This window comes from Melitaea cinxia, chromosome 19, assembly GCF_905220565.1.
Source record: "Melitaea cinxia chromosome 19, ilMelCinx1.1, whole genome shotgun sequence".
Taxonomy (NCBI): Eukaryota; Metazoa; Arthropoda; class Insecta; order Lepidoptera; family Nymphalidae; genus Melitaea; species Melitaea cinxia.
Genome location: NC_059412.1, coordinates 3,412,993 through 3,427,783, shown reverse-complemented (window position 1 = coordinate 3,427,783; position 14,791 = coordinate 3,412,993). Strand labels below are relative to the sequence as shown.

Genomic DNA, 14,791 nt, shown 5'->3' with positions numbered 1-14,791 from the left:
AATATATCCCCGGAAAACGAGGCAAGTATGGTATAAAACTTTTTAAATTATGTGACGATGACGGGTACACACATGATTTTTTTCATTTACGAAGGCAAAACCTTAAATCGACAGACAAATTTGTCCACGGATGTAGTCATGAAGATTTGTCAACCCTACCTAGGAGTAGGAAGGAGTGTGGTTACCGATAATTATTACACAAGCATAGAACTAGAGCATAAATTATTGGAAAATCAAACACATGTAATAGGAACACTGCGAAAAAATGGGAAGGGCTTACCAAAGCAAGTAACGCAAGAAAAACTTAAGAAGGGTGAAATGACTGCTTTAGAAAACGATGATGGCATTCTTGTATTAAAATGGAAGGATAAACGAGATGTTTTGGCTTTATCTACGAAACATACTGTTCGTATTTTAGATTGCTTGTATTATATGCGATTTCAAGATCAATCGGTATTAAAACTATTAACGTTTACTTTGCTTTGAAATAAAAGACGACTCGTATAATAAAGATTACGTGTATTGTCTGACCAAATAACAACGAATAATGAATGAAGAAATGATGAACGTTACAATTTAAATATTTTGAACGAAGAAAAAAAGTCGTATGAAGTTAGGCGAGGTCCCCCCGCCCGTCGTCCTCTCATTGGCTGATAAGCGGCAACTTCACATTAGAAGCGCCCCTACCCACTAGATGTCGCTTGAACATGGCCCCCGCCTTGGAAGTACCTACTTCCAAAGAAAAAGGGTCTCAGAATGATGTGGCCTCTTTGGTTGCGCCCTCGTCTATCGGCTGCAACGGCAGCGGGCAGATTTTTGAGAAAGCTCGTTGAACGATGCCCGTTGATGTGCGAATATCTGTAACACAAGCAACACCATCCTTGCCTGGATAGGTGCGTAAAATCCTCCCCAATCTCCACTTCAGAGGCGGGAGATTATCCTCTTTGATAAGCACCAGTGTGTCAATAGAAATGTATTTCTGCCAGAAATGTGTTTCCACTTGGTTCGGAGCTGGAGCTCCGACACAGATTCCTTCGACCATCGCTTCCAGAAGTGTTCCCGCATTTGCTCCACCCTTTCGTAGCGAGTGAGACAGCTGGTGTTCCAAGCAGTGAGATTGCTGGCAGGCGAGATCAGCGGTCGTCCAATTAGGAAATAAGCTGGGGTGAGAGGAGAAAAATCGTTGGGATCAGAGGACATAGGAGTTAGGGGACGGGAATTTTAGGACAGCCTCGATTTTTGTTAATACAGTACTGAGTTCCTCATATGTTAAGTTCGCGTTACCGATTACACGTTTCAAATGAAACTTACATGATTTTATCCCTGCCTCCCATAAACCACCAAAATAAGGAGCGTAAGGCGGGATAAACCTGAAGCTTATGCCAATATCAGCTGCAAAATCGAATATTTTATTAACGTTTTTATTGAGTTCATGTAAAAACTCTTTTTCAGCACCAACGAAATTTTTTCCGTTGTCAGAAAATATCTCTGCCGGCTTACCGCGACGAGAAATAAAACGTTTAAGTGCTAGAATATAATCTTGTGTGGAGAGGCTACTGACTAATTCTAAATGTATAGCTCGAGTAATAAAACATACAAATAAACAAATATAACCTTTAACAATCCTGGCTCCCCTCCCTTTACGATTTAACAAATGAACTGGTCCAGCGTAGTCCACGCCACAACGGATAAACGGAAACCCGACTTCTAAACGTTCAGAGGGCAGATTACCCATGATGGGATTCAAAGTCTTACCTTTCATTCGCGTACACGTGACACAATTGTGAACTGACTTTCTAGCTAATTTCCTAGCACCAAGTGTCCACCACCTTTCTCGTAAAGAAGACAGTAGCAACTGAGGGCCACCATGTAATAAACGTTTATGTTCACTTTCAAACAACAACACTGTGAGTCGATGTTTACTACACATTAAAATAGGATGTTTCTTATCGAAACTAAAACTAGTCGAATTAGAAAGCCTACCACCAACACGTATTAATTTGTTATTGTCCATAAATACATTTAAACTCGCGATTTTATTAAATTCCTTTTTTGTCTACAGCCTGTTTTAGCGGAAGATCATTAAATAAACAGCGATAAACGTCCGGAAACGATTGCAACTGAGCGATACGCGCTAAAGTTAGCTCTGATGCATTTAATTCCTGCACAGACAAATGTAAACTATCGTTATGCGGCTCACCACTACTAAGACGTCTACGCGTGTTATTAATGAAACGCAATACATACGCACCGACGCGCTTCAACTTATTATAGGACGAGAACCTATTGAAATCGATAAAACTATTATTACAAGGCTCTTTACATGTTAATACAATAGGTTTCGATCGTAATTCCGGTAAATTATCGTAAGTTTGTAATAAATTTTCAGATTTAACTTAAAATTGTGTTCTCGTAAATAACTAGGTCCGTGCCACCATATGTTTGACCTTGTGAGCAGTTCAAAGTTAAGACCTCTAAACACTAGATCAGCTGGTTTATCCTTACCTTTTATATGTAACCACATTGAGTCACCGGTTAACTCGTTTAATTCTGTGACTCTGTTTTGAACAAATGTTTTTAAAGAGTGCGGAGACATCTGTATCCAACCCATCACATCATCATCATCATCTACAGTGGAATCTGTCCAAAAATAAACGTTATCGAATTTTAAGCGCAATGAATTAATTATCTTTTTATAAAGTCTCGCACCTAATAATGCCCCACATAATTCCAATCGTGGGATGCTAATCGTTTTTAATGGAGCGACCTTACTTTTAGCACATAACAAATTTACCGCCACGTCAGAGTCGCAATCATCATATGTACGTATATATGCACAGGCACCGTAAGCATCCTGAGACACATCCGTAAATATGTGAAGTTCGGTGTCTTGAGTGTGCATGCTACTTACGAATCGTGGAATGCGTAACTCACTCAAGCGGTGCAATGTTTTGATGTAACGATTCCAAGCTACAGTGACGTCATCAGGTACCGCGTCATCCCATCTGATTTTACTTAACCAAAGACGTTGCAACAAAATTTTTGAAATAATGAAATCGTTATTTGTGAAATTATTAAAAAAGAATCAATTATTTTATTTTTAAAATTGAAATAATGATTATAATGATAATGATATAATTATAATTCGTCGCTGTCACTATGCCATCCTAAGTGCAGTGTTTTATAAACAAATCGTCACACTTCCTCTCGTCCTCGGTAAGAACGTTGGAAACGTCTGGAATTTCTTCGATCTCCAAAATTTTTTTTTTTTTAATTTAACGTCTAAATTTTGAGCAACATTACAATGTACTCGATTACTATTACTAGTAGCATCTTTATTCGTATAAAATATAGGACCCGAAATTAACCAACCTAAATACGAATTCTGTAGGTATGGACCATTCGGTAAACGTATTTTTTGATTTTGCAATAATTCCCAAAACTTATCTGCTCCTATCAAAATATCGATTTTAGACGGAGTATTAAAATAAGGATCGGCAAGGTGAACGTTTTGTGGTATGCTAGTAAGGTCGATATTAATATTTTGCGTCGGCATATTCGAGGTAATAGACGGTAAAACTAAACATTTTATACTCGTATTATAATCGCATATTTTTGAACGTATATTTAACACATATTACTCGACTGAACAACCGATTGACCTATACCCGATATTTGTAAAGTGGACTGTATTAAATTAACGTTTATTCGTTTACATAATTGTTCTGTAACGAAACAATGTTGACTTCCATTTTCTAAAAGCGCTCGCGCAGTATGAAATACGTTATTACTGTCGGCTACTTCGATTAAGGTGGTGGAAAGCAAAACGGAATGAGACAACACGCGCGACTCGTCAGCTGTGCTATCAATATTTAAGTTAATGCGGGTAGAATGCAGCGTGGTCGACGTAGTGGTCGCACTATCTCGATCAGCTGATTCTTTATTCATATTATAAATAGGAGGTAATAAAACATTGTTAATACTTCCTAAATGCAATAACGTATTGTGTTTAGACTGACAATGTTTACAGGGCCCGAATAAACAATTTTCTATTGCATGACCTGAACGTAGACAATTACGACAAACTTTATTATCGTCTATTAATTTTATTCTATCTTTAACTGTTAAGTTTAAAAAAATAGGACAAGTGTAAAGAGCATGATTGCTACTACATGCGACGCAGTTATAAGAACGTTTATTACTACCCGACTTATTCAAAGAATCTTTACGCGTAGAAATAAAACTATGTAATTTTGTTTGCGATGTCGGTTTTTTGATATCACTATGAGGCCGATTATCGTGCGATTTTTGCGAACTAACACCCGTATGATTAGCATATATCATTTCTAATGTATCAGCTCGATTGCGAAGGAATGTTAACAAATCATCTAACTTTAATTTAGGACTAGAATCCTTTTGTGTAGCGTACGTAATAGATCCTTTGTAATTTTCCCACTCTTTTTCAGTACAAACGTCTAGTTTAGATGCTATTAAATAAATTATTAAAGTATCCCAATGCTCTGTGGGTTCGTTTAACGTTTTAAGAGCTCGCAAGTTACGTAAAATAGTATCTATTAATATTCTGATTTGTTTAGGCGATTCTTTATTCATACCAGGTACAGTAAATAACGCTTTGATATGATTATGTACTAAAAGCCGTTCATTATTAAATCTGTTCTCAAGTAAAGCCCAAGTAGCCGAATAGTTGAGAGCTGTAAATTCTAAAGCGCTTATTACTTGATATGCACTACCGGAAAGTGATGATCGTAAATAATGAAACTTTTGAATCGCATCGAGATCTGAACGCATATGTATCATACTAACATATGAATTTTTAAATTCTAACCATTGATCATAAGAACCGTTGAAGGAGGGTAGCTTTATTTGAGGTAATTTTAAACTAGAAGTTAACGAGCTATTGCAGTTAGAACCGTCATTCTTATTTGATTCAATTAAAGACTGTGCCGATGCCATACACGAAAAATAAATGTCTTCAAAATTTTCTCTGTATTCTGTATGATCTTTCATATCATCAGACACTAACTCGATTTTACATTGAATTTTATTAAACGCCTCATAACTTTCTTGAGCTCTTTGCATTCTTAACTTTAATTCTGCTTTTTTAATTGAATCTATAGCAATTCGTTCTACATTTAAATTATACAAATATTTTTTGAATGAAGTTAACCGTAATTTTATACTACCCCGCGAACGTTTTAAATCAACTAACGAATCCTGTTCCGAATCTGATTTGCATGGAGATTTTGGCAATTTCAAGCTATCACCCTTACTACTCATCTTGATGGCTTAAAGAAAGAAAAGATACTCACAATTTTAAATAAAATGACTGCAAACAAAACGCTGAACGAAGTTACGCTTAATCCTGAGCGGATGAGGATGGATGGATGAAAAGAGAGATGGATGGACGATTACGCCTGGAGTTCTGGAGATGATGAGAATTGATGGATGGATGATGTCCAGTCTGCTTCAATTCTACTCAAATCTTGATCCGTCTCGAAGTACCAAAATGTTCGTATTTCAGATTGCTTGTATTATATGCGATTTCAAGATCAATCGGTATTAAAACTATTAACGTTTACTTTGCTTTGAAATAAAAGACGACTCGTATAATAAAGATTACGTGTATTGTCTGACCAAATAACAACGAATAATGAATGAAGAAATGATGAACGTTACAATTTAAATATTTTGAACGAAGAAAAAAAGTCGTATGAAGTTAGGCGAGGTCCCCCCGCCCGTCGTCCTCTCATTGGCTAATAAGCGGCAACTTCACATTAGAAGCGCCACTACCCACTAGATGTCGCTTGAACACATACTATAAGTTATGTTACAGTCAAAAGCAAAAGAAACCCAAGCAAGACAGTTATGAAACCAGCTTTGATCGCCGATTATAATAATCACAAGTGTTCCATAGATTTATCTGATCAAATGGCTAGTTATGCCAACCCTGGTAGGCGAAGCATTCGATGGTTCCAGAAAGTAGTTGTGGAGCTATTGCTTTCGACAATTATCATAAATACTTACATAATTTTTAAGAAAAAAAAGCAATTGACGAGTAAGACTGACAACATCGTACTTTAACAGAGCCCTTACGCATATGTTCACAGATTTTCAGATAGCTGCTAGTCTTGTAAATGCATTTCATCCAGTGTTTATCGACAATAACCGTACTGCTGAGTTTGTGACCATAATTAATGAAAAAAGAAACACGCCTAATGTATTATGTGATTATGTAGAGTTAAAAAATCTGAATAGCCAGCGAGTAATGTTTTTGAGGATCGACGGAAACGATCTCTTAGTAGATTTTCCACGTTTGGTTGAGGAAGATATTATTATGTATGCATTAGACACATATCATTTGAAATTATCAAAATCATTCGTAGCGGAACACTTAAGAGACGGTGTTATGTTTTAGAAGTTTGTAGGGAAGACAGATTACCTGACCTTCAAGACTGTAATATATTTTTAAACAATGTGTGGTTGCTTCGTGGACGAATTCAGTCCAGACATGTAAGAGCACGAACTTATTATTCATATGTGCTCGTAGACCGTCAACAACAAGGGAGGGATGCTTTAGTTCATTATTATTGTACGTGTTTGACAGGGCGGCGCACAATCCGTGCGTGTTAAAAAAAAATTAAAAAAAAAGAAATTTAAATGGATAAAACGATTCCTAAGCACAAAAAAAAGTACCTAACTACTAACAATAACATAGGTTAAGTGTACATTGTAAATAGCAAATAAGTGTACATATATTATAGTTAGAAAATAAGTGTACATATATCGTAGTTAGCAAATAAGTGTAAATATAATAAAAATAATTAGTATATAAGAATATAAAAAAGCAATATGTAGAATAGTCTTGGTCAGTGCACTCGCGTCGACTTTTAGAAATTTGAAATTTTAAGACTAGTTATTAAGGCTTCTAGATTCCAAAGTTGCGGTGAAGTACCGATGCATGTTAAAAAATAATAATAATAATATATGGAATAACAAAAGCACGGGCATAATAAGCCTGTAGACATGTCACAAAAAAAAAATCCGTGCGTGTGCCCATATTATTTCAATAATATGGTATTTAGGCGTTGGTCGCCACGATGTATTTATTCCCCAGGCACTATATTTGGAAGACATCATTTTTGACGATGAATTTGTATAGACCATGGAAGTTGTAACTGTAATAAATGATTATTAAAAAATAAAAGTGTTTATTTTGGTAGTATCACCCTAAGGTACCTAAGGTTGCCACAGACAGACACGTCAAACTTATAACACCCCTCTTTTTACGTCGCGGGTTAAAAAACATATAAGACGCAATGAAAAGACAGAAAAATTCTAAGTAATTGCATTTTTACTTTTGATGAGAAGGTAACTTCTTTTGTGTGGTTTTATTAAGGGGCAGAAATATTTATTTTTGTTCTAATTTGACACCTTTTACTTCATGTAGTTACATTATACTTATTTAACTCCTTTATCAAAACTATTATCATTGATAATAACTTGAAAATGAGATGTTTTTGTTTGGCATGCATGGATTGTTTTAATGGTATAATAGCATATAGTTACATTGTAATATTTTGATATTTTATATCATATTGTGTAGCTAAATGTACATTTTAAATAATAAGATAATGTTGTGACCGTGTAAACTATAATTAGATGACAAACATTTAGAGAACATTTAGAAATTATCAGTAATTACTAATGAGTGCAGAGTCCGTGAGACTGTTTGTTACTTTCTCAAATGTGTTTACAATTGTATTGGTTTATAATGTCCTCCACCCATAATGTTAGGCAGTTCCTTGAGTTCCTTCAGTCCCTTCGGACCTCCGAGTCAGCTACAATATTTCACAGAGTTGTATAAGCAAGTAGAAGTTTATAATTTATAACTGTTGTATGTAATAAATAAACATCTACGAACGTCACGCCGCTGTTTGTACCTCAAGACCCCTCCTGACCACCGAACATTACAACATTTTCTTTTTTGCTTTGTTTTAGGTATGGTTTCCCTGGTTTACCAATTGCACCCCATTGTTATCACAGTAGTAAAGCTTTTCAGTGCAAGTCACTAAAATGTAATGACTTTTTTTTACTTCCACAATATATTTTATAGCAATAAAACTAAACAGCAACAAGATAACATGCTAATAAAACACTGTAATGCTACTTCTACTAGTCGCAAGCGACCCACGACTCTAGGGCACCAAAAACATTAACGCTAAAGTATTTTATACCAAGGTATAAAAATGGCAAATTGATTCCAGTATGCAGGGAAACATTCCTTAATACTCTTCGTTTGAAAAAAAAAGGAGAGTGCAAGGAGTCATGAAAATATATTTTTTAACCCAACAATCAGCTACTGAACGACGAGGAGGTAATAGGAAAAAACATCTTTACTCATCCAAAAGTGAAGCTGTTCAAAACTATATTAAAAAAGTTTTAACCACTGGAGATCCATTACTCTAGGGAAAGAGCATACGAACAGACTCTATTTAGATCCTGACTTAAATATACATAAAATGTGGGTGATGTATAATGACCAAGCATAGCTTGATTTCGGTAACACTCTAGGCTTTTTTTTACTTGTATTCAATACTAGTTTCAATATAGGCTTTGGTAGTCCAAGACAAGATGTGTGTTCCAGATGTTTACAGTTTTCAGAAACTTTGAAAATAGATAAGGATTCAGCAAAAAAGTTAACATTATGACCCAAGCAAGGATACAACACAAATTGCAAGCAGCTGCATTTTTGGACAGTTTAAAAAACGACGATTATTAAAGATTATAATAAGAAATAATATTAAGAAAGACGATTTATTAGTATTAAGCTTTGACTGCTAGAAAAATCTTCCGTTACTAAGATACCTGATCAGGCAACCTATTAGGCAAGACAGCTCTATATTTATAACTTTACCGTGGTTATAGGATTATCATAATAGAAATTGACTAAAAAAAAGTACATGCCTACACTTGGACAGAAAATGAATCCTCAAAGGGGTCAAATGAAATTTGCAGTTGAATCATTATACTACCTTGGCATCGTTTGTATTGGACTATTACGATTTTGCATTTCATTGGACCTTCGTTGAAATGGAAAACCCAAATCGCTGTGTTGTTTGTGCTCGATCTGTGCTACGGCGCCGAAAACATAACCTTTCTCCGGCATTCTTCGAGAGAAATAGAGATCAAGTGGAACTCATATTACAAGAAATAGCACGACGACAGGTATGTACACTATGCATCCATTTTTTTATAATTTCCGGCCGCAGCGCGAATCTAATTATTGTATTGAAAATTTTATATTAATCCCATAAAAAAAAAGCGTGTGTGTCAGCTTCGACGCATAACTGCAGTTTACTTTTTCAGATCGACTGTTTAAGGCTGGCCGCATACGTACGGTTTCCTCATTAGGTTTCCTGATCCGAAATTCCGATTCGGAGACACGAATGCATACCTTACATTCAAACAGATCCAAACCTACACAGGGACCTGAAGGGAAACCGGATGGTACCTCACTGGTGGCGAGAACCGCGAATGCGGGTCCGTCTACCAAACACCCATTACGGGTTCAACAGACACAACAGGGGAGCGGTACCACGAAGTTGGGACCGCCCTTCTCCACAAGCGGAAGCAAGGCAGCGAAGTCGACCTTGACCTCAGCAAACACACACAAACATGGGGGTGGTGCTGCCGAGGTGGCGCCACCACACACAAAACGCAAGGCCGTGGGTGGCCGAGGGGAAACTGGGAAACCGGAGTAACCTAGGCCGTCCACGTCGACGGCGTCCTCAACAGAGGGTGCTATCCTTGTTGCCGACAGGGCACTGGGGCAACCCGGAACCCGGACGGCGGAAGAGGTGGCTGCCCTCCAACGCTTTGACGAGGCGTGGACTCTTGTCGACCGACGACAGGCCAAGGGGAAACCCGGAGAGTCGGCGGGACGCGTTGGTGGTGCAGGGTCCTTCCAACCAGGGAGCGAACCTAAGCCAAGCGCAAGAGCAAGAGGCAGCGCCAACGTCAAAGAAAGGCCCAAGCCAAAGAACCCAAACCCATGGGGTCCGTCAAGTTTGCGAAGGGGGCGGCAGGTGGCAGGGCAACCAGGCAACCGGTCGCGCCCAACGCGGCAAGGCGCTGGCGAAGGTCAAAGCGGGGGATGGAAGTACGTCCCAGGCACCGGCCAAAAAGGCTCGCCTCGACGACTCTCAGTCGCCGAGGGGGAATCCCAAAAAGCCGAAGCTAGCGGACGGAACCCATGTCCCCTATGCTGCGGCTTTGCAGTCGGACCTACTGGTTGCGGTAACAACTGCGACCGGTGAGCCCCTGACTGCACAGGCCGCACAAGAGGTACAGGTCCTTCTACAGGAGCGCCTTCTCAAGGACTCCATAGAAGCGACCGATGATGAGCCGGTGAACCCTGTCTTTCAGGGTAAACTGATCTACGCTAACGGGGCTCTGAAACGATACCATGGGATACCTCATGCGCATAGTCTCGGAGCTCACCTTGCCCACGGGTGCTAGACTGACGGTCAAGCGACAGCGCGACCTCGTCAAGCTGGTCCGCTGCGGCGTTCTGCTTCCAGGTGAACAACCGGACACCTGGAAGGTGGGACGCGCGCTGCGGTTCCAGAACAAGTGAGCAAGGGTAGACAGCTGGGTCCTCCACAAGGTCGGACAGGATAGACAGGACGGTAACACGTTCCTGATCTTTAGCGCTCCTGAGGATGTGGTGCAGACCCTGGTTAAACGCGAACGTCGACTCTGCTATTTGCTGGGGTCGGTGTACGTGAAATTCCAGGGTCCAAAGGGCAAATTCGCCGAGCACCTGCCAACGGGGCGTGAAGACCAAATGGAGGGCACAGACGACAGCGTAGGGCAGGTGAAGGAAGAAGGGTCAGGAGCAATCCCGGCCATCCCCGAGCCGCACCCTACGAGGCAGTCGAGCCCCAAACCCCAGACCGAAGAATCGGTGGTCGTGGAGGAGCCGCTTCGGGAGTCGGAGGAAGGGGCTTGCTTAACTGGCCTGGACAACCTGGCCATAGAGGGGACAGGGACGAAGGAGGCGGGGGAGAGGCTATCTGAAGATGGCTCACCCGACTCACTCGTCCTGTAAGGTCTTCCAAGCTAACCTCCACCATAGCATGACAGCAACGGCTCAGATGCGGAAATGGTTGGAGGTTAACACAACAGCCATTGCGCTGATCCAAGAGCCGTGGGTTGTTGAGCAGTAATTTAATTTATAATATTTAAATAACAAAAACAAGAAATGAGTTATCAATAATTAATTAATTAATAAATGTTAATGTGCTCAATAATTATTTCTTTATATTTTTTTTATAGGTGCTGAACTAAAAAGAAAATGGACCAACATACGGGACTATTACCGAAAAGAAATTCAAAAACCAAAAAGGATTCCTACAGGCAGTGCAGCTAAAAAATCAAAAAAAAATATATCTACAGTGACTTACTATGCTTTCTTACACCTGTATTTGCAAACAGAAAATCTGAAGGCAACTATTCAAATGAAGATACAGATTGTACTCAACCACAACGAGAGACAAATGAAGAAGAAGAAAGTATTGAACATGATGTCAATATTACAGAGGTGCCGATACAAACTTCACCGGTAGTAAAGGCACAGTAAAAGAAGAATGTCCCACAGATATTAGACATGTTACAAAAGAGACAGAAAGCAACAGCTACATCCATTGCTGACGAAGATGATGTCACCAAATTTTTATTAAGTTTCAGAAGCGACATGAAAAAAATGAATCCTAACCAAAAAATAGATTTTCAGTTAGGAATGCTGCAATTAGTAAAGAAAATTAATATGGGGAATTATCCATCTTCACAGTCTTCAAATGACTTATCTGTGATATCGACAAGCCCTCAATCCATCTATAGTTCCTAGACTCCTGTACATCAAAGCTCACCTTCATATTACAATATTTCAACACCATCACCAACTTTGCCACAAAATATGTATGTGCCCCAAAATTCACATGTTTATATTCCATCTCCACCAGCAAATCATCCATTCTCTCATCAACCAAATGTCTCAAGTGCCAGTACCTCTAAGCCAAAGTTGAGATACACTCAATTACTAATATAGCACCTCCGCACTCACCTATCCAACAAAATCGCATACAAGAATATCCTGAGAATTCTGAACCAAACACTAATATTATTCAAACTGAACTGACTGAAGATAGCCAGGCTGCACAGTTTTTAACTCTCCAGTATCAAAATACCCAGGGAGAAGGATATTCACAATTATTTAAAATTTAAATAGTTAAATTTAATTAATTTTTAAATTTAATTTAAATAGTTAAATTTAATTATTTAAAATTTAAGTACCTACCTGTATGATGTGTTGTAATCTTTGTGTTTTTTTTTATTGTATTTGATTTTAAATAAAAGCTTACCTTAATGTAATGGTCAACTTTTCTTCCGTATCCAAACATAACCTCATGCATGTATTTTGCTTCTTTATTTTGTTTTGTATGCCATTATGAAGTTCATCAAAGGATTTCATTGACATTCTGTAAAATTTGAAGAACTCTTCGGGGTGTGCTCTTAATTTTGCTCTTTTTAGATAAAATTGACTCTCTTTTATTCTTTGAGTATTTAATGGGTGGACCCAATAACGACGTTTCCTTTTTTTCTTGTTTAGCGCCAATAAAAGTGCTATCCCAATAAATTCTTCGTCATCCATGTCCATGATACGTGCTTTCACGAAAGCGTTACTATACCCACTGGCGGCAAAAATTCCGAATAAAAAAACCTAACGTCTGCGCTAGGATCACGGAAAACCTAATCTGAATTCCGGATCAGGAAACCTAATGAGGAAACCGTACGTATGCGGCCAGCCTAAATAGGCACAAAAAAGCGTAACAAATAAACTTACATTCACATTTATATATATATACACACACTCACTTGCTGACCACATGGTTAGCAAGTGTGGCCGTTCGTGGGAACATTTCTTATCTTTTGTTTACATTATTTTGTTTACATTCATTTATTATGTTTTGTTTGTGAAAGTGTTACGAAACGCTCTATGCCGGGATTTGCTGACCGGAGTTTGCTTCGAAACATTCCCACGTCTCGAATCGGTAACCGGAGCTTGTTACGAAACTTTCCCACCATGGCATCGCACCTGAGCATCGCACCTGGGCACCGTGTGAAACGACCCAACATGAAGAATCCAAAACAACCCGATGCTCCGTCTGAGCGATCTTTAATTTTAAGTCACTCTTGTTCCTCACATCGAACAATTGTCACGTGTAATTAATTATAATTTAGTTATAATAAATTTAATTTTAAATAAAACTTTGCTTTTTTTGCAACCTTCGGCTGTCACTTTTATAATTAAGGAAAGAAATCTTTGTTTATTTGGCGGCCGCCTCCGGTCACAATATCGTGGCTATAGATACATGAATTTTGTTCTTAAGTATGCTTTAAATTTAAGGTACTGAGATTTAAGGTCGGTCATACGCCAGAATAGCTCGCAGATGTTTTTTTTATAATAAATTAATTTGGAACTATATATTTTTACTAAAATTATGACCAGCTAATTAATCAAATAATTATGTTGTTTATTGAAAAAACCTAAATATTAATTCTTCGTATAATATTAAAAACAAAAAACAACTTCTTGTTCCTTTTTACCAGTCTTTAATGTTCATTTTATTTCATTTCACTAATAAAAGTCTCGGTATTCATTTTTCGCGGCGACAAAAACTAAACTCATTTAAAACTGTACTATTCGCTCCGAATATTGTTCGACTCCGTGGCTCGCGCCGTACTGATTCATGCCTTTGTTTTGCTCGCCCGCCGCGCCGCAAGTCGCCCGCGCGGTTCGCTCGGTACATTTCGCCGGTCGCCGTTCCGCGTGGCTTAATACATTGCTATGCGTTTATTTCAGTCGTTAAAAGTCGAAAAATGTGTTCGAATGCTAATAACTAATGACCAGCTAAATGAATGGTTATAAAGTACCTTCTTTTTAACACATTTTATAAATGCATTGTGCACAATCACCGTTAGTTTAAGCTGCGTAAAAGAAACTTACCGTGATCATATTATTATAGTATACCTAAATAAATATGTTCATTACGTGTACATAATGGACACAAAAGTAGAGTCACTGGTTTTGTGATAAAATAAATGTTTAACAATTACTTAAGTACAGTGTGGCTTTCTATTGTTATCTAACTACTAAAGTTAAAGCAAAAAAAATGTTACGTCTTTTCAGGTTGCATTTAATGGAGCAAGATCTATATGCCATCCTTGCATGCAGAGAGCTCATCGTGCAGTTGTACAAGCTCAACTTGATCAACCACAACCTGAAAAACCACTACCTGAACAACTACAACCTGAGCAGCTACAACCCGAGATACCACTACCTTCTCCCGGTATGCCTTTAGGCTTAACCTCTCACGTCCCGATGACGCGATATCCGGTCGGCTGAAAAGTGTTCTCTGCGTCCCAAAGTCGCGATATCGAGTCCTATGACTTCATGCGAGTTTCTGCTTAATTTCTGTCAGCAGAAGGTATATTTTCGCTTGTATTTTACATGTATGAACAGGTAAGAATACAAGCTTCCCATTGATGTATCACACTCATCCCCTATTGGTGCAAGTTCAAAATTCTGAACAGTTGAAATTAGTCGTTTTTTATCATCGAAACAAGTGACGTCGTAGTGCAGTTTTTTCGTGTGTTTTGTGTGAAATATGGATGAATCGGTAAGTAACTTTATTTACTAATGAAATAA

At 38.4% G+C, this 14,791-nt stretch overlaps 1 long non-coding RNA gene across 1 annotated transcript; it reads right to left on the bottom strand.

Moving 5' to 3' along the window:
- Nucleotides 1–502: 502 nt before the first annotated feature.
- Nucleotides 503–1,345, bottom strand: LOC123662959. Its single transcript, XR_006744581.1, has 2 exons — nt 1,312–1,345; nt 503–858 (listed from the first exon to the last, which is right to left on the bottom strand). It is a non-coding gene; the product is annotated as an uncharacterized LOC123662959 (long non-coding RNA).
- Nucleotides 1,346–14,791: the final 13,446 nt, after the last annotated feature.